Raw genomic sequence first — 17,522 nt, forward strand, 5'->3', positions numbered from 1 at the left:
GTCTGATAGCGATAGTTGGTCTTGAACTTGTCTTCTGGTCATAATGCTACACTTGGTTTTAGGCGTAGTCCGGGGCCAAGAGAGACCAAACACATGACTGTGTCTCTTTTTATCCCTCTGGGATTTCGCGCTCTTTGGGGCGGTCCTTAGCTTTGGACCCAATAATTCAACAGGCTTCGATCACTGCCTTAGATTTTGGCCAATAAAGGGGCGGGTGCCTTGATGGCTGTGCATGTCCCGAGCGGTCATTGACCTTGGCTGTTTGGACTTTCTTAGCAAAGGGAGTGGCGCCGGTTAGTCTGCATTGGCATCGATTACCTGAGTACAGTCCTTTTCCTCTGGGGAAATGGGCCATTCGAATGCAAACGAGCAGGGGTTTCGATTGCGTCTAGCTATCTGGGTTGCAAATACACACACAAGCTCTGAGTGTGTCTGAGTCCGGGTTGGCCATAATTCCCATGGTCCTTTGCAGGTGACCATCTGAGATGGCTACAGGTCTCACTTCCTCGTCCGCAGCCGAGCTCCTCTTCGGCAACCTCCCATTCCTTGGGCCACCGACCACGTCTAGGTGCAGAGGATCAATGGCTTTTTATGTGGAAAAAGATTAGCGGCGCCCCCTCACTGATGCTGCGACCGATGAGGGGCTAGCAGCTGCGCCACAGAAAACGTCTGGCCAGAAAATTGCCGGGTCCATGGCCGTACAAGTCCCACTCCGGAGACTTGAACACAAATGTCCAGGCTGAAGCTTCAGTGCAGCACTGAGCGACTGCTGCACTGTCAGAGGTGTCATCTTTTGAAAACAATGTTAAACCCAGGTCCTCCTATTCTCTCAGGGGATGTAAATAATCAGATGGCATATTTTCAAAAAGAGCAAGAGAGATTACCCCGATGATAATTGAATATGTTTATTTCCTTGTACATTTTCTGCCTTTTGCCTGCCATGTCTGTAAAATATATTATGATCTAACAACACTGGGTATGGTGAGTTTGTCGAGTGCTCACGTTTACAGACCACTTCAACCTAGGTACCCCACAGGAGACCCGTCTTTTGACGCATCTACTGAACTACACAGGCAGCGACTGAGCTCTATGGAAAAAAGCTGTAAGCTTTATTCAGAGACAATTAAAACACCTTCTTGTGCCTGTGGTGATTGCAACTTACTGCTCCTTTGAAACAGAACTCTGCCAGGCGGAGATGTCTGGCAGCAAAAACTCTCTGCAATTCACTCCTGGAGTGGACAATTATACCAAACTCCCCTTTCAGGGTGAACAACATCCCTTTAAGATCTTCCAGCTCACTTAATTTTGCAATTATCAGCCTTGCATGTACCCCCCTCCCTGCTGGTGCAGGCCTGCCCACTGTACAGCTGTTTCAATGAGATCACCTCACTGGGGCTGTTTAGCTCACTGAGCTAAATCGCTGGCTTTGAAAGCAAACCAAGCAGACCAGCAGCACGGTTCAATTCCCGTAACAGCCTCCCCGAACAGGTGCTGGAATGTGGCGACTAGGGGCTTTTCACAGTAACTTCATTGAAGCCTACTCATGACAAGCCATTTTCATTTAATTAATTCTTAAGAGAATCATAGAATTTACAGTGCAGGAGGCCATTCAGCCCATTGGGTCTGTACCGGCCCTTGGAAAGAGCACAATTCATAGAGTCATAGATGTTTACAGCATAGAAACAGGCCCTTCGGCCCAGCTTGTCCATGCCGCCCAGTTTCTATCACTAAGCTAGTCCCACTTGGCCGCATTTGGCCCATATCCCTCGATACCCACCCTGCCCATGTAACTGTCTAACTTTTTTAAAGGAAAAGATTGTACCCGCCTCTCCCTTCGGCTTCCAGATGCTTCCCACTCTGTGTGAAAAAATGTCCCCTCTGGTCTCATTTGTATCTCTCCCCTCTCACCTTAAACCTATGCCCTCTAGTTCTAGACTCCTCTACCTTTGGGAAAAGATGTTGACTATCTTCCTTATCTATGCTCCTCATTATTTTATAGACCTCTATAAGATCACCCTTAAGCCTCCTATGCTCCAGGGAAAAAAGTCCCAGCCTATTCAGCCTCTCCTTATAACTGAGACTATCAAGTTCTTGTAAATGTCTTCTGCCCTCTTTCCAGTTTAAAAGTATCCTTCCTATAATAGGGTGACCAGAATTGGACACAGTATTCATCCTTACAGCAGTCCCTCTCTACCAGAAATCAGTCCGGTGAATCTTCAAAGCACTCATTCTAAGGCAAGTGCATCCTTCCTTAGGTAAAGAGGCCAATATTGTACACAGTACTCCTGGTGTGATCTCACCAAGGTCCTGTAAAATTGGCAGTGTGACTTATTAATTCTTGTATTTCAACCCTTCCCTAATAAAGGTTTACTAATTGTCTGCTGCATGGATGTTCTCACCCCGTGAATTGTGTTCCAGGACAGCAGGTTTGTCTTAAGATCAAATGTCGGGGCAGCAGGTGGAACAGTGGTTAGCACTGCTGCTTCAAAGCGCAAGAGACCCGGGTTCAATCCTGGCCTTGCGTGACTGTATGGAGTTGCACATTCCCCCGTTGTCTCCATAGGTTTCCTCCGAGTGCTCCGGTTTCCTCCCACAGTCCAACGATGTGCAGGTTAGGTGGATTGGCCATGCTAAATTGCCCCTTAGTTTCCAAAAATGTGCCGGTTATTTGGGGTTATTGGGTTTCGGGGATAGTTAGGGTGCTCTTTCAGAGGGACAGTGCAGACTCGATGGGCTAAATTTCCTGCTTCTGAACTGTAGGAATTCTATGGTTCAAAGTTCTCGGTTAAGGGCGGCACCGAAGCACAGTGGTTCGCACTGGTTCACAGCGCCAGGAACCAGGTTCGATTGGTAGATGTGGTGCCTGATATTCTTATTGTCAGGATGGATGTCGTAGTGTTCACAAAGACCACAGAAGGCGAGTTCAATATCAAAGCTAACCTTTATTACACTACTTATTAAAGCTCGACCACTTACTCCGATAGCAAGCAATAATCTAGTAATCTACAATCTATTAATACTAGTCTCTATCTATCTGCACTCTCTAGACCTCTCCTCTGCACTCTCTCCAGCCCTCTCCCAGAACGTGAGAGCTAGTGCTTTATAGAGTTCTGCATCTAGCTCCGTCTATTGGTCAATTATGATATTACATTAACCCTTTATATTCTAGACATTCTACATAATGTCACAGCGGAGTCTACACATTCTCTCCATGACTGGGTGGGTTTGCTCCGGGGATCCGGTTTCCTCCCACAAGTCCTGAAAGACGTGCTTGTTAGGTGAATTGGACATTCTGAATTCTCCCTCAGTGTACCCGAACAGGCGCAAGAGCGTGCCGACTGGGGGATTTTCACCATAACTGCATTGCAGTGACTTACATGTGACACTAATAAAGATTATTATTATTATGGGCCTGTCTAAATCCTTTTGTTTTTGTTGAATGTTTTTATGAGTTTTTCATGTTATAAAATACAAAATAAACAAATCTGTGCAGATCGAATACAAGTTACAAAAGCTAAATATTAGAAATGACCCGCAAAATCCAAACCACCTTACCCTCCAACCTCCTTTCCCTTAATTTTACTTTTATTGGAATTTTGCAGTTTTATACATAGTTTACAAAAGGCGATTATCCTGTATTTGCATATGTATATGCAAAAGGCGATTATCCTGTATATGCATATGTATATGAAACTATTTCATTTCATTCATAGTTCTTTCCTCCCCCACTTCCCCTCCTCTCCCATTAATTGGCCCAGCCCTCCCTCGTCTCCTCTCTTGTTTTAGGTGTTCTGTTCCCCTCTTCCTCCCTACCCTCTCCTCCCTTTTGCTGTTCTTTGGTATCATCTTGGCCCGTTGCGCCGCTCCCCTCCTTCACTCTATTGGCAATTAGCCTTGGACCAGGTCCTGGAACAAAATGGTTTTGCTCCGGGGATCCGGTTTCCTCCCACAAGTCCTGAAAGACGTGCTTGTTAGGTGAATTGGACATTCTGAATTCTCCCTCAGTGTACCCGAACAGGCGCAAGAGCGTGCCGACTGGGGGATTTTCACCATGACTGCATTGTAGTCCTATCTCTAGTTCTTCTCCCATTTTACCCAGGTGGCATCCAGCTAAATCCTTTTGCAGCCTCTTTGTGTCCCCCTGACTCCTTACTCCCCCACTTAACTTTGTAACATCAGCAAACTTGAATATTCCACTCTGTCCCCTCATCGAAGTCATTTATATTGATTGTAAATAGCTGTTACAAGTTACACCTGTTACAACCGGTCAAGCCCAAAATCATATGTTTATCCTGGCTCTGTTTTCTTTAACCAATCCTCAATCTCTGCAAAAATATTACCCTCAATCCCTACTTTTGTTTAATAACCTTGCGTGACAAATTATTTAATTTTTGTTGGAAACTTGCATGCACTGGTTCCCCTTACTTACCCTGCTCGTTTTTTGTTATTAGTTCACAGGATGTGGGCATTGCTAGCTAGGTCAGCATTTATTTCCCAACCCTAATTTCCCCTGAGAAGGTGGTGGTAAGCTGCCTTCTTAAACCGCTGCAGATCCATGTAGCATATCTAACCCATAGGACTATTAGGAACAGAGTCCCAGGATTTTGACCCAGTTATAAATCAGTTTCTGGAGCTGCAGCGGCAATCACAGGAACACCAGGAAGGGAAGTCTGCTGCACTCTTCAGATTTCAGTGAATAATGGAGTAGTCTGTCCTGGTAGGATAGTGGCTGCCATGGAGACCTTGGTCCAGGACAAGAGTTACACTCCATCATTGAAGCCCTTGGTAGTATCCATCAGTCGCCATGCATGAAGGGGGTAAGGCACCTCAGTCTCAATCCAGCTGCCCCTTCTCCTCAAGGAGTCAGCCAGGGGCTTTCGGGCACCCATAGGAAGGTAGACCAGCAGCAGGAACTCTGGACTCTTTGGTCGATCTGAGTTCCCTCTTCCTGTGACCGTATCGCCTCCAACTCCACAGCCCAACGGGGAGCATCTGCCTCAAAGCAAGCCAGACACATCTAGTGTCATCAGTCCAGGGGCCGCCTTCCAAGGTCATCACAGGCAACAGGGTGTAACAATCAGCAGGCTGCCTCCAACTCCGTTGTGGATTTTGAGGAAACACCAAGACGTAGTGGTAGAATATAGAACATACAGTGAAGGAGGCTAATCGGCCCATTGAGTCTGCACCAACCCACTTAATCCCTCACTTCTACCATGTCCCCATAACCCTCCTAACCCTTTTGGTCACTAAGGGCAATTTAGCACGGCCAATCCACCTAACCTGCACATCTTTGGACTGTGGGAGGAAACCGGAGCGCCCGGAGGAAACTCACACAGACACGGGGAGAACGTGCAAACTCCGCACAAACAGTGACCCAGTGGGTTTCAAACCTGGGACCCTGGCGCTGTGCAGCCACAGTGCTATCCACTGTGCTATCGTGCTGCCCCTAAGGGTTAGGAAAAGTTAAAAAGGTTTAAGAACACAAGGATAGCTTGGGTGTTCACAACATATATAAAAATGTTAATTGAATCGCACCCATTTCACATTTCCTCTTGTATATGCCTCCTTTTTATGATGAGCTGTGTTGCTGTCAATCAGATCTGATGGTCCCTCCTGGTATCATGTTGTGTTATGCTGCTTCGGATAACACTGGCTGCTACTTGATGCAGTCTTAACTAAAGGATGCTCCAGATTCTGAAATGAGTTCAACGTGTTTATTGAACTATTAACACAGTTCTCAAATGAGTTTGACTCTCTGCTAATCTAACTGTAGTAACTCAGTCTAACTGTACCAGCTTACTCTAAGCCACGTATTGGGGTGTGATGCTGCTGATCAACCCTGTCTAACTCTCTAGATGTCTTTCTGTGGAAAGAGGCAGGGTGTGAGTGCCTCATCCCTTTTATAGTGTTTATGTCATGCCCCCTTGTGGTGATGCCACCTCTGAGTGTCCTGACTGCCCATTGGTTGTGTCCTATTCTGAGTGTTCATTGGTTGCATGTTTGCATATCATGACAATGGGTCTCTTGCCTGCAATGTGTTTCCATATCACCACAGTTTGTGGCCCTTTGTCAGATCATTCTCAACATCAGTGATGCCTCGACATTAATGTTACGTGTGGTTGTGGAACCAACCTTGTTCACATGATTTTCAGGGTCATGTAATTTTATTCTTGACTGTGTAAGATTGAGGCAGAAATGTTCTATCTGGTCTGCATTTTTGAAAGGTGACGGTGTGATGTCTAAGGAGAGATGTGTTCACACATGGAGACGGAGCATATATCATGCAACTTCATGTGCTCTCTGCCTCTCAGCAGGATTTTCATGCCATGTGCCCCTATTCAGAGCTTGTGTCTACTGCTGTCACCCAACTGTGTATTTGACGTTCAGAGTGTACATCTGCTAGGCTCACCAATAAGTGGGAGCACCTTGCCACCTCAAAGTGATGCAGTTCTGCCACATTATTGTCCTGACACTCAAATGTCCAACTTTGAGCATCTCTCACCCTATAGTTGTGTCTTTTGTGGGGTTACGGCTATTGTCACAAAGTCGGGATGCAGCGCTGTGAGTCCACTCACTGAGGCCATTGATGCCATTTCCAAATGGTGATTTCTGGTGGGCAATACTGCCTTTGAACATGCTCTCAAAGCACACATTGTTGCTTTAGACAATGTCGAGGGGAGCAATGGGATAGAAGCGGTGATGTACTGAAGCTGAAATGTGCTCTTTGTTAGCAATGACGTATGACGTTGAGGGCTTCATGGCATCTGAACATTTTGGACTTTGTAAGGGCCAGGGCTGGCCATGAGGGAATAAAGTCTGTGTTAAAGAGGAAGTATTTTAATGTCTAGCATTGCCATGCTCAGGTGGTCCACATCCGTATTAAGGTGAGGATAAATGCAGGCCAGGATCCCATACGGTGAGTGTATGATGCCAGTGTGATTTGGAAGAAAGCACCACAGCCAACTGTGTCATCTCTAAATGGATTCATAATAGTACATAGTCATCAACTGCCTGTCCCAAATGTGAACTATGTGATTCGCCAACGGCATAGGACAGTGTGTGTAGTTCTGTCGCTTGAGATGGGTCGCCTTGAGGAGCTTTGTCACATTGAAGGCATACAGCTACGAGACCAATGAGGATCATGGAGCAACTCCTGCCCCTTGTAGAATCCAATTGCGACTGAGATTCTGGAGGACACTTGAAGAAGCAGCACCTTCTGATATCTGATGCAAAGATGCCCTCCTCCAGTTAGAATCTCATCTTAACAAGGACACACGCTGCCGAGGGTTCATCATCCTTCAGAAGATCAGGACAGTGTGAGCCTGAAATATGACTATTCACTCTGATATTGAAGTGTCTGGGTAGAATGAGTGGAATAGCAAGGCCGCTGCTCATGGTGACCCATAATGGAGGGCACTTGTCTAAAAGGCTACTCACTGCAACTTGTCATCCTTCTGATGAAATCTGGTACAATGAGAGCTTCATGCATACACCTGCTTCATTTGGCCAATGCTATAGCCTCTCCCCCTGCAGCCTTTGCTTTCTCCCACTCATCACCTCATCCACTTTGAGGTCTTCTTCATTGGAGGAGTCGGGCAGATCTTCCATTTCGCCATCTGGCAAACCCTCCCCATTTTGCACCACCCGATTGTGCAGCGTGCAGCAAGCCACGATGATCCAGAAGACCCTCTGGAGACCATACTGGAGTGCTCTGCCAGTTGTATCCAGGCATCAGAATCACATCTTTAGGATGTCTATGGTGTGCTCCACCAATGCTCAGTGGCAGCATGAGCCTCGTTACACCTTCTCTCTGCAGGATTCTGAGGACGCCGCAGGAGCATCATCAACCACATCCTTTGCAGAAACCCTTTGTCACAGACGAGCCAGCCTTGGCTTCTGTGTGGTCCTTCATAGTAGCCCGGGATATGCAATCCACTCAAAATGTATGAGTCGTAGATACTTTTTGGGTATTTACATAGAACATACAGTGCAGAAGGAGGCCATTCGGCCCATCAAGTCTGCACCGACCCACTTAAGCCCTTACTTCCCTCCTATCCCCATAACCCAGTAACCCCTCCTAACCTTTTTTCGTCACTAAGGACAATTTATCATGGCCAATCCACCTAACCCGCATGTCATTACTCTAGGGAATGAGCACACTGTGGACAAGGGGATAAAACAAGGGGATCGATTAGTGTCACTCTGCAGGATTAGTCTTGCAGGAATATGCATCATTCCTGATTCTCTGCACTGTCATTGAAAGGCTTCTAAAATGTCTCGGCTATGAATGCACACTTCATTTGGGTGCCCCTTTAGTGCACCCATCACCACTTCAGACACCTGCCCTTTGATCCACCGGCACAGACCCCACCAGCAGAGCCTCTCACATTTTAATGTTGTATTGTTCCATTGTTACAAGTTGGATGATGGTGGCAATGGAGTTCTCATTGTCAGACCAGCTGGGACCTCCCTGTGTGAGTATGGAAACCGCTCCTATCGTCCTGGAGGAGCTTAATGCCCAGGTTTCCCTCGCTCACAGACCTCTCATTCCTCCCTCTATATTCCTTCATCCCATTGTGTTTGTGGTGCATGGAATTTCCGTTAGCGGCATAGAGTGAGTGGCCACACATTTGGTGGCTCCCGCTCAAGGTGGAATTTTCTGGTCCTTCCCCACCCAATTTGAGGGGTGTCTGCTGGTGAATGGCGTATAAGCACTGAAGGATTGCAATATTCCTCTGGTGGGGCCAGTTTATGGCTTACCAGATAAGGAGTGTGACAAATAAGAGGCAGCTGATTGCCCGAGAGAATAGTCGAGGTGCTACACAGAAAAAGATGGCGGAAGGCATTGGGGCATCGTTGCCCACCCATGGTTGACAGAGTAGCTCATGAATCTTTAAAATAACAAGTTCCAGCAACAGAGGAAGGAGGCCTCAGAGGATCTGGCTAAGGTGCTGGAACCGCTTAGGGTGGTGATTGAGAGACTGGCGCAGGGTTCAGCACTCACAGAATGTGGAAGAGTCGATGGGGGTGCACGAGGACTGGCTGGTGGTGGATAGCCACAAGAGATTGAGGTAGATGGAGGTGGACATCGAGAATCGCTCTAGGAGGCAGGATTTCCAGATCGTGGGGATGTCTGAGGGGGTCGAAGGAGTGCAGACCGCTAAGCATGTGGCAAATATGCTGGATAAGCTGATGGGGGTGAGGGGTCTTTGACCGTCCCCTCGATGAGAATCGGCTCACAGGTCGCTGAGGAGGAGGCGGAAGGCCAGGGAACCGCCGGGGTGATGGTGGTGAGGCAGCATCAATTTCTCGATAAGGGGAAAATCATGAAATAGGCGAGGCAGACGAAGAAGTGCACCTGGGAGGGGAGCGAGCTGAGAATATACCAGGACCTGGGTGAGGAGTTGGCTAAGCGGAGGGCTGGCTACAACCAGATCAAGGCTGCTGTCTACAAGGAGGGGGTGAAGTTCGGGGAGCTGTATCCTGCTCATCTGTGGATCACACATCATTATATTGAGATGCCGGAGGAGGCGAGTGAGTTTATGAGAGACCATGGACTGCGAGGTGTATGAGGACCCTGAACTGTGGAGATGTTCAATGTGGGTTCACAGGATGTGTGGATTGGTGAATTTAATGACATTGAGAGCAGAGAGGGTGACTATGCTTTCTTTTATATTTGGGTTTCTGGGTGTGGGGGGGGGGGGGGTGAAGGGCAGATTTGGGGAAGGGGGTTAGACGTAGGCCCCTGGGGGGTGGCTACAATGCCAGCTGGTTGACTAGTTAAAGTGAGTGAAGTGGGTGGTCAACTGGAGAAGCAAGCAGGTCAGGAGGGCTTTGGTTAGTTTTCTGTTTGGGGGGGGATGCTGATGTGGGAAATGCTGGTGTTGCGCAATTGGTTAAGGAAGGATAGCGGCGGACATCTTGGGGAGGGACTAGAGGAGTACGGGGCATGGACCGAGGAGAGCTCAGTAAAGAAGGGGTATGGCTGACCGGCAAGGAAGGGGAGGCGGCGATCTCCCACGACCCGGTTGATTACGTGGAATATGCGGCGGTTGAATGGGCCAGTTAAACGGTCATGTGTTTTCTCACATTTAAAACGTTTGACGGTGGACATGGTATTTCTTCAGGACACACACCTGAAGCTGGAGGTTCAGACGAGGCTGAGGAAGAGGTGGGTGGGCAAGTGCTCCACTGGAAGTTGGATATGAAGACGAGGGGGCTGGCAGTGCTGGTCAACAGGAGGGTGGCCTTTGTGATCGGCTGTATCATAGCCGACCCTGGGGACAGGTACGTGATGGTTAGTGGGAAGTTGAAGGGGATGTCTGTGGAGCGAGTGAATGGTTATGCCCCAAACTGGGATGACATGGATTTTTTGAGGCAGGTTTTCGGGAAGATTTCGGGCCTGGACCCACATCGGCTGATTATGGGGCGAGATTTCAATATGGTTCTGGATCCTAGATTAGACCGGTCGGGCCCCAAGTCCCTGAAGGTTTTGCCTACGGTGAAAGAGTTGTTGGCGTTTATGGAGCGTATGGGAGGTACGGACCCATGGAGGTTTGGGAGACCGAGAGGGAGGGAGTCTTCATGCTTTTCACATGGGCACTGGCTGTACTCCGGATAGATTTCTTTGTGCTGTATATGGTGCTGTTGGCGTGGGTGGTTGGTTCGGAGTATTTGGCAATCGTGGTTTCTGACCATACGCCACACTGGGTGGTTCTGCGGGTGGTGCAGGGGAAGGTGTTCAGTGGCCACAATGGAGGCTGGATGTGGGATTGCTGACGAACAAGGAGGCCTGTGAGAGGGTGAGGTTAGTTGAGTACATCCTGAGGGTGGATTCAACGTGGGAAGGGCAGGGATGATTCTTGTGAGGAGTCCTTATAAGATGCAAATGTATTAACATGACATTGCCCACATGCCGTGATGCAAAATACAGCCCGCCATTGATCGTTAGAGCACACAATTGTGACCTGGTTTTACGATGACCTGAACTGATCTGTGGTCTTCTGACCATATTTTCTGCTCCCGCCTGCCATGACGTCGACAGTGAATGGGAGCAGAAGAAGCCAGCCTGTGTCCTCTAAATCGGCATGAGGAAATGCAGGTGTGCATGTTCCCTGCCGGGTAGGTCTGCTGCCTTGTGTGCCACCCAACTGTGAACTAAACAAGAAAAAAGGAATTGTGACTGTGGTGCAATATCTTTGCTCGATCTGCGTGTCATGGTTCAGTGAGATTAGCACTCAAGAGGAGAAACCAGCAAAAGCAGTTTTTCAAAACCTGACAGCCGTACTGTGCGTCATTAGTGAAACATTATTATCACTGGTGGATGAATAGGGAACAAAGGAATAGAAACCAAAGGTGGCTTCCTGCCAGCCGTCTCTTCCAGTCCCGGCGATGGCGACCCTCCCTAGCGGCGTGGCTTATGAACAATGCAAATGGCCATTGACTTTGATGGGAAGGGGAGATTCCAATGGCAAACCCCCTCCGCCACTGGAAAACACGCTGGGGGGGAGCAGAAAATTCTGTCACAAGGATTACTACTGGAAGAGAAAAGGGAGAAGGAAAGGAGATATTTCTTCAAGGGGAGATAATAGATGGTGGAATATTAACTGTATGTGGTTTATGAAGCAGAGGCTAAAACTTCATTTCATTATGAATGCAATACATTTTTGAAAGTAAAGAATATAAAAAGGTCTGGGAAGGAATGGAGTTATGTGAGAGAATGTCAGTTATGCGATTGAATGACCGCTACTTGCCATTCTATAGTCCTTTGAAAAATTTACTATACTGATTCGGGGCTTGGATGTGGTTTAGAAAAGTTGATTCTGAGTTCAAAGTAGAACGATGTGCCCTGTGGGCACTGTCTCAAACACTGAGCTTGCTATTCACGGTGAGGTCTCTCAACTTGGTTCAGGTTAGTTCAAGTATGTTGGTTCATTACAGAGAGGATCTAGTTGTACTGAGGACTGGAAAAATGCAGCTAAGAGGAAAGATGATAAGCTAGAGGCTGGAGTTGTTCTCCTTGGAACAGACGAGGTTGAGGGGAGATTTGATTGAGGTGTACAAAATTGTGAAGGGCTTGGATCATATGGACAAGAAACATCTATTGACCTTAGAAAGGTCAGTGGCTAGGGGGTCATAGATTTAAAATGATTGATAGACAAATTAGAGGGGAGATGAGGAAAGTGTTTTTCACCCAGAGGATTTTGAAGATCTGGAATTCATTACCTGAAAGGGAGTGACTTACTGCCTCAACTTTTAATTGGAAAAAATAAATTGGGTATTTTTATTGAGTTTTACATTTGGACACTGGACAGCAAGTGATTGAGACAGTTATTGTGTACAATTTACACAATTTTCTTTCATTGGCCCCTTCTTCCTTCCTTCCCCCGCCCCCAACTCACCCCTGACTCCAACTCTCTCTCCTCCCCTCCACCCTTTTTGGTTTTTCGGGTTCCATCTACGATGGTAGAAAGGGCCGATCTTTCGTCTTGTATTTATTATTGCCCCTGCAGCTTTGTTGGGGGCCCTCTTGCCCCCTCTTTGTTCTTCTTTCATGTCCCATCATGATATTTCCCAGGGTTCCTCCCTTGCTGTGTGCCCCCTGTGGAGGAATTCCGATAGGTCTGCCAGCCAAGTCTGCAGCTGTGGATGGTGCTGCTGATTGTCAGCCAAGCAGGATTCTCCGGCGGGCGATTAGGGAAGCAAAAGCAAAGGCATCGGCCCTCTTCTCCATATGTAGTTCTGGCTGGTCCGATACCCTGAAGACTGCCACTCTCAGGAATAGCTCCACCCTCACAACCTTGGACCACATCTCAAAGAAGGCTGTCCAGAGCCCGACAAGTCTGGGGCAGGCCCAGAACATATGGGCATGGTTGGCCGGGGTTCCCTGGCACCGTTTACACTTGTCCTCCACCTGCTGGAAGAACCTGCTCATTCGGTTTCTGGTTAGGTGCGCTCTATGTACCACTTTAAACTGCATGTGGCTAAGCCTTATGTAGGAGGAGGTGGAGTTGGCCCTACTCAGTGCTTCGCTCCAGAGTCCAAACCCTACTTCCGAGCCTAGTTTGTCTTCCCATTTCTATCTTGCTCCGTCTAATGGTGTTGTCGCTCTTTCTAAAAGTCGTCCGTAAATGTCCGCCCAGATCCCTTTCTCCCTGCTATCTGCGTCCATCGGTTCCTCCAGCATCGTGTCTCTCAGGGCCCTGGGGTACCTCATCGTCTCCTTGCAGGGGAAGTTTCTGATTTGTAAATGTTGGAGCTCTTGTCCGTTCGGTAGCTCCAGTCATCTCGTCCAGGGCTGTGAGCCTTTCCCCATGTAAAAGCCCATGATCGCTAGGAATTTGTGGGTACCACAGATGGGGCCATGGTGGACGCCTCAGTTAAGCTGAAGTGTTGTTTCATCTGGATCCAAGTTTTTAGCGTTCCAACCACCACTGGGCTGGATGTGTATTTTGCTGGTGGGGAGGGGGGGGGGGGAGCACTGTTGTGGCTCGGGCTCGGAGGGTCATTCCCATACAGGTGTAGTCTTAGGGATTCTTGGATTCTTTCTCCCCCCGACCCCCCATACAAATGGCATAATCATTTTGTCTATTCCTTGGGAAATGGTCTTGAGGATGGAGATAGGTATGACTCTAAACAGGAAGAGGAACTTTGGCAGTATGTTATGTTCATCTTGATCGTGTGCACCCAGGGAGAGCACGAGTGCATCCTGTGGCAGTCACCACTGTTGTATTATATTGTATATATGGATATTACGGTAAGGCTCCTCTACTACAGGTACGGGGGTAGATCCCTGCCTGCTGGCTCCGCCCAGTAGGCGGAGTATAAATATGTGTGCTCTCCGAACAGCAGCCATTTCGTTAGCTGCTGTAGGAGGCCACACATCTCTGTGTAATAAAGCCTCGATTACTCTCTACTCTCGTCTCGTCGTAATTGATAGTGCATCAATTTATTACACAGAGATTTTTCAGAGATGGACCTCTGCATCAAGCCGGATCGCCTGCAGCTGCACCCTCAAGCAGACAACGCCAAAAAGGACTTCGCACATTGGCTAGCCTGTTTTGACGCATACATCGGGTCCGCGCCAGACCCAATCCCAGAAGCACAGAAGCTACAGATTCTGTACACACGGCTGAGCTCCAACGTCTTCCCCATTGTCCAGGACACGCCTACCTATGCAGAGGCCATGGCGCTACTGAAGGAGAATTACGCTCAGCAGACCAACAAGATCTATGCTAGGCATCTCCTGTCCACACGGCATCAACTTCCCGGTGAGTCTGTGGAACATTTCTGGCGTGCCCATCAGCGACCACCCTCAGCCAACCCCACGCCTGCGCCGCGCGGCAGCCAATCAACCCCGGGGGGCCCAAGTGCCAATTCTGCGGACAGACAAAACAACCCTATAAGCGCTGCCCGGCGCAGAGGCCTGTGGCAAGAAGGGACATTTCGCTGCAGTGTGCCAGGCCCTCTCAATTGCTGCTATTGTCCCGGCACCCTCCACGTGAGGCCAGTCTCGGCCGCCATCTTCCTCTCCTCAGACCACGTGCGGCCCGTGGGCACCGCCATCTTGCTCCACTCACAACACATGCGGCCCGTGGGTGCCGCCATCTTGCTTGCCTCAGAACCAATGGGTGCCGCCATCTTGCCTGCCCCAGGACACGTGCAGCCAGATTGCTCTGCCATCTTTCCTGCCCCAGGACACATGTGGCCCGTGGGCGCCGCCATCTTACCCGCCTCAGGGTCCCTGCCCATCGGGCACCTCATCGGGCCGCAACCGCCGCCGACCAGCCGCGTCTTGCCTCGGTCACGATCGAACCGTCTCGACCGCACAACCTCACGGCCGCTTCGACAAAGGTGAAGGTCGACGGGCACGAGATATCCTGCCTTCTGGACTCCGGGAGCACTGAGAGCTTCATCCACCCCAATACGGTAAGGCGCTGCTCCCTCACAGTACATCCCGCTAACCAAAGAATCTCCTTGGCCTCCGGATCCCACTCCGTGGCGATCCAGGTGTACTGCATCGCCACCCTCACCGTCCAGGGCATAGAGTTCAGCGGCTTCTGGCTCTACAGCCTCCCCAACCTCTGCGCTGCCTTGCTACTCGGCCTACCGCCAGCTCCCCATCCGTAAGGCAGACGGCCCATACACTGCGTTTGAAGCAGACGGCCGCCTTTACCATTTCCTTCAGCGGCACCAACGGGGCCTCGGTCTTCCAACGGGAGATGGACCGAATGGTTGACCAGTATGGGCCACTTTCCTGTACCTGGACAACGTCACCATCTGCGGCCATGACCAGCAGGACCACGACGCTAACCTTTCCAAATTTCTCCACACCACCACACTTCTCAACCTCACTTACAAGGAGAAGTGTGTGTTCAGCATGAACCGATTAGCCATCCTCGGCTAGGTGGTTCAGAACAGAGTTCTGGGGCCCGACCCCGACCGCATGCGCCCCCTCATGAAACTCCCCCTCCCCCACGGCCCTCAAACGATGCCTGGGGTTCTTTTCGTATTACGCCAGCGGGTCCCAAACTATGCGGATAAGGCCCGCCCGCGCATTCAATCCACCGCTTTCCCACTGACGGCCGAGGTTCACTAGGCCTTCAACCGTATCAAGGCCGACATCGCAAAGGTCAAGATGTACGCAGTCGACGAGACGCTCCCCTTCCAAGTCGAGAGCGATGCATCAGACGTTGCTCTAGCCGCCACCCTCAATTAGGCAGGCAGGCCCATGGCATTCCTTTCCCGCACCCTCTATTCCTCCGAAATCCGGCACTCCTCCGTAAAAAAGGAGGCCCAAGCAATCATTAAAGCTGTGCAACATTGGAGGCATTACCTGGCAGGCATGAGATTCACTCTCCTCAGTTGCCTTCATGTTCAACAACACACAGCGGGGTAAGATCAAAAATGATAAAATCTTGAGGTGGAGGATCGAGCTTTCCACCTACAATTACGAGATTTTGTATCGCCCCGGTAAACTCAACGAGCGCCCCAATGCCCTGTCCCGAGGTACATGTGCCAGCACACAAGTGGACCGACTCCGGACCCTGCACGACGATCTCTGTCACCCAGGAGTCACCCGCTTTTACCACTTCATTAAGGCCCGCAATCTGCCCTACTCCATTGAGGAAGTCAGGGCTATTACCAGAGACCGCCAGGTCTGCGAGGAGTGTAAACCGCACTTCTACCGGCCAGACTGTGCGAGCCTGGTGAAGGTCTCCCGCCCCTTTGAACGCTCAGCGTGGACTTCAAAGGGCCCCTCCCCTCCACCGACCACAACACATACTTTCTTAATGTGGTCGACGAGTACTCCCGATTCCCTTTCGTCGCCCCATGCCCCGATATGACGTCTGCTACCGTCACCAAAGCCCTCAACACCACCTTCGCTCTGTTCGATTTCCCCGCCTACATCCACAGCGACCGGGGATCCTCATTTATGAGCGATGAGCTGCGCCAGTACCTGCTCAACAGGGGCATCGCCTCGAGCAGGACGACCAGCTACAAACCCTGGGGCAACGGGCAGATGGAGCGGGAGAATGGGACGGTCTGGAGGGCCGTCCAGCTGGCCCTGCGGTCCAGAAATCTCCCAGCCTCCCGCTGGCAGGAGGTCCTCCCCGACGCACTTCACTCCATTCTGTCGCTCCTGTGCACCGCGACTAACAAAACCCCCTATGAACGTCTCTTTGCCTTCCCCAGGAAGTCCACCTCCGGGGTTTCGCACCCAGCATGACTGGCAGCTCCAGGAACCGTTCTCCTCTGCAAGCATGTGCGGCTGCACAAGGCAGACCCATTGGTTGAGAGGGTACAGCTACTCCACGCAAACCCGCAGTACGTCTACGTAGCGTTACCTGATGGCCGCCAAGACACAGTGTCCCTCAGGGACCTGTCACCAGCCGGTTCCCCACACACCTCCCCCTCTGCCCCGGCACCACCCTCCCTTCTCCCGGCGCACCCCACCGCAGCCCCCGCTCCAGGGCAATCCGCCCTCCCCTTGCTCCCACCCAGGGATGAAGAGGATTTCGACACACTCTCGGAGTCACCGAAGACCAAGCCGACGCCTGAGTCGCCACCAGTACTGCGGCGCTCTCAACGACAGATCAAGGCGCCCGATCGTTTCAATTTGTAACCTTCTCTGTAAATTTAAAAAGCAATCTGTATGTATATAGTTTCCCACCACCTCCGCTGGACTCATTTTTAACAGGGGGTGAATGTGGTCGTCACCACTGTTGTATTATATTGTATATATGGGTTTTACGGTAAGGCCCCTGTACTACAGGTACGGGGGTAGATCCCTGCCTGCTGGCTCCGCCCAGTAGGCGGAGTATAAATGTGTGTGCTCTCCGAACAGCAGCCGTTTATTCAGTTGCTGTCGGAGGCCACACATCTCTGTGAAATAAAGCCTTGATTACATTCTACTCTCGTCTCGTTGTAATTGATAGTGCATCTTATCCCATCTCTGTAGATCGTTTTTAACTTGCAGACTAGTCAGGTTCTACTTGTAGATCCGTGTCCAGTCGTGGGCT

The sequence above is a fragment of the Scyliorhinus canicula genome, chromosome 9 (assembly GCF_902713615.1).
Source record: "Scyliorhinus canicula chromosome 9, sScyCan1.1, whole genome shotgun sequence".
NCBI classification, from domain to species: Eukaryota; Metazoa; Chordata; class Chondrichthyes; order Carcharhiniformes; family Scyliorhinidae; genus Scyliorhinus; species Scyliorhinus canicula.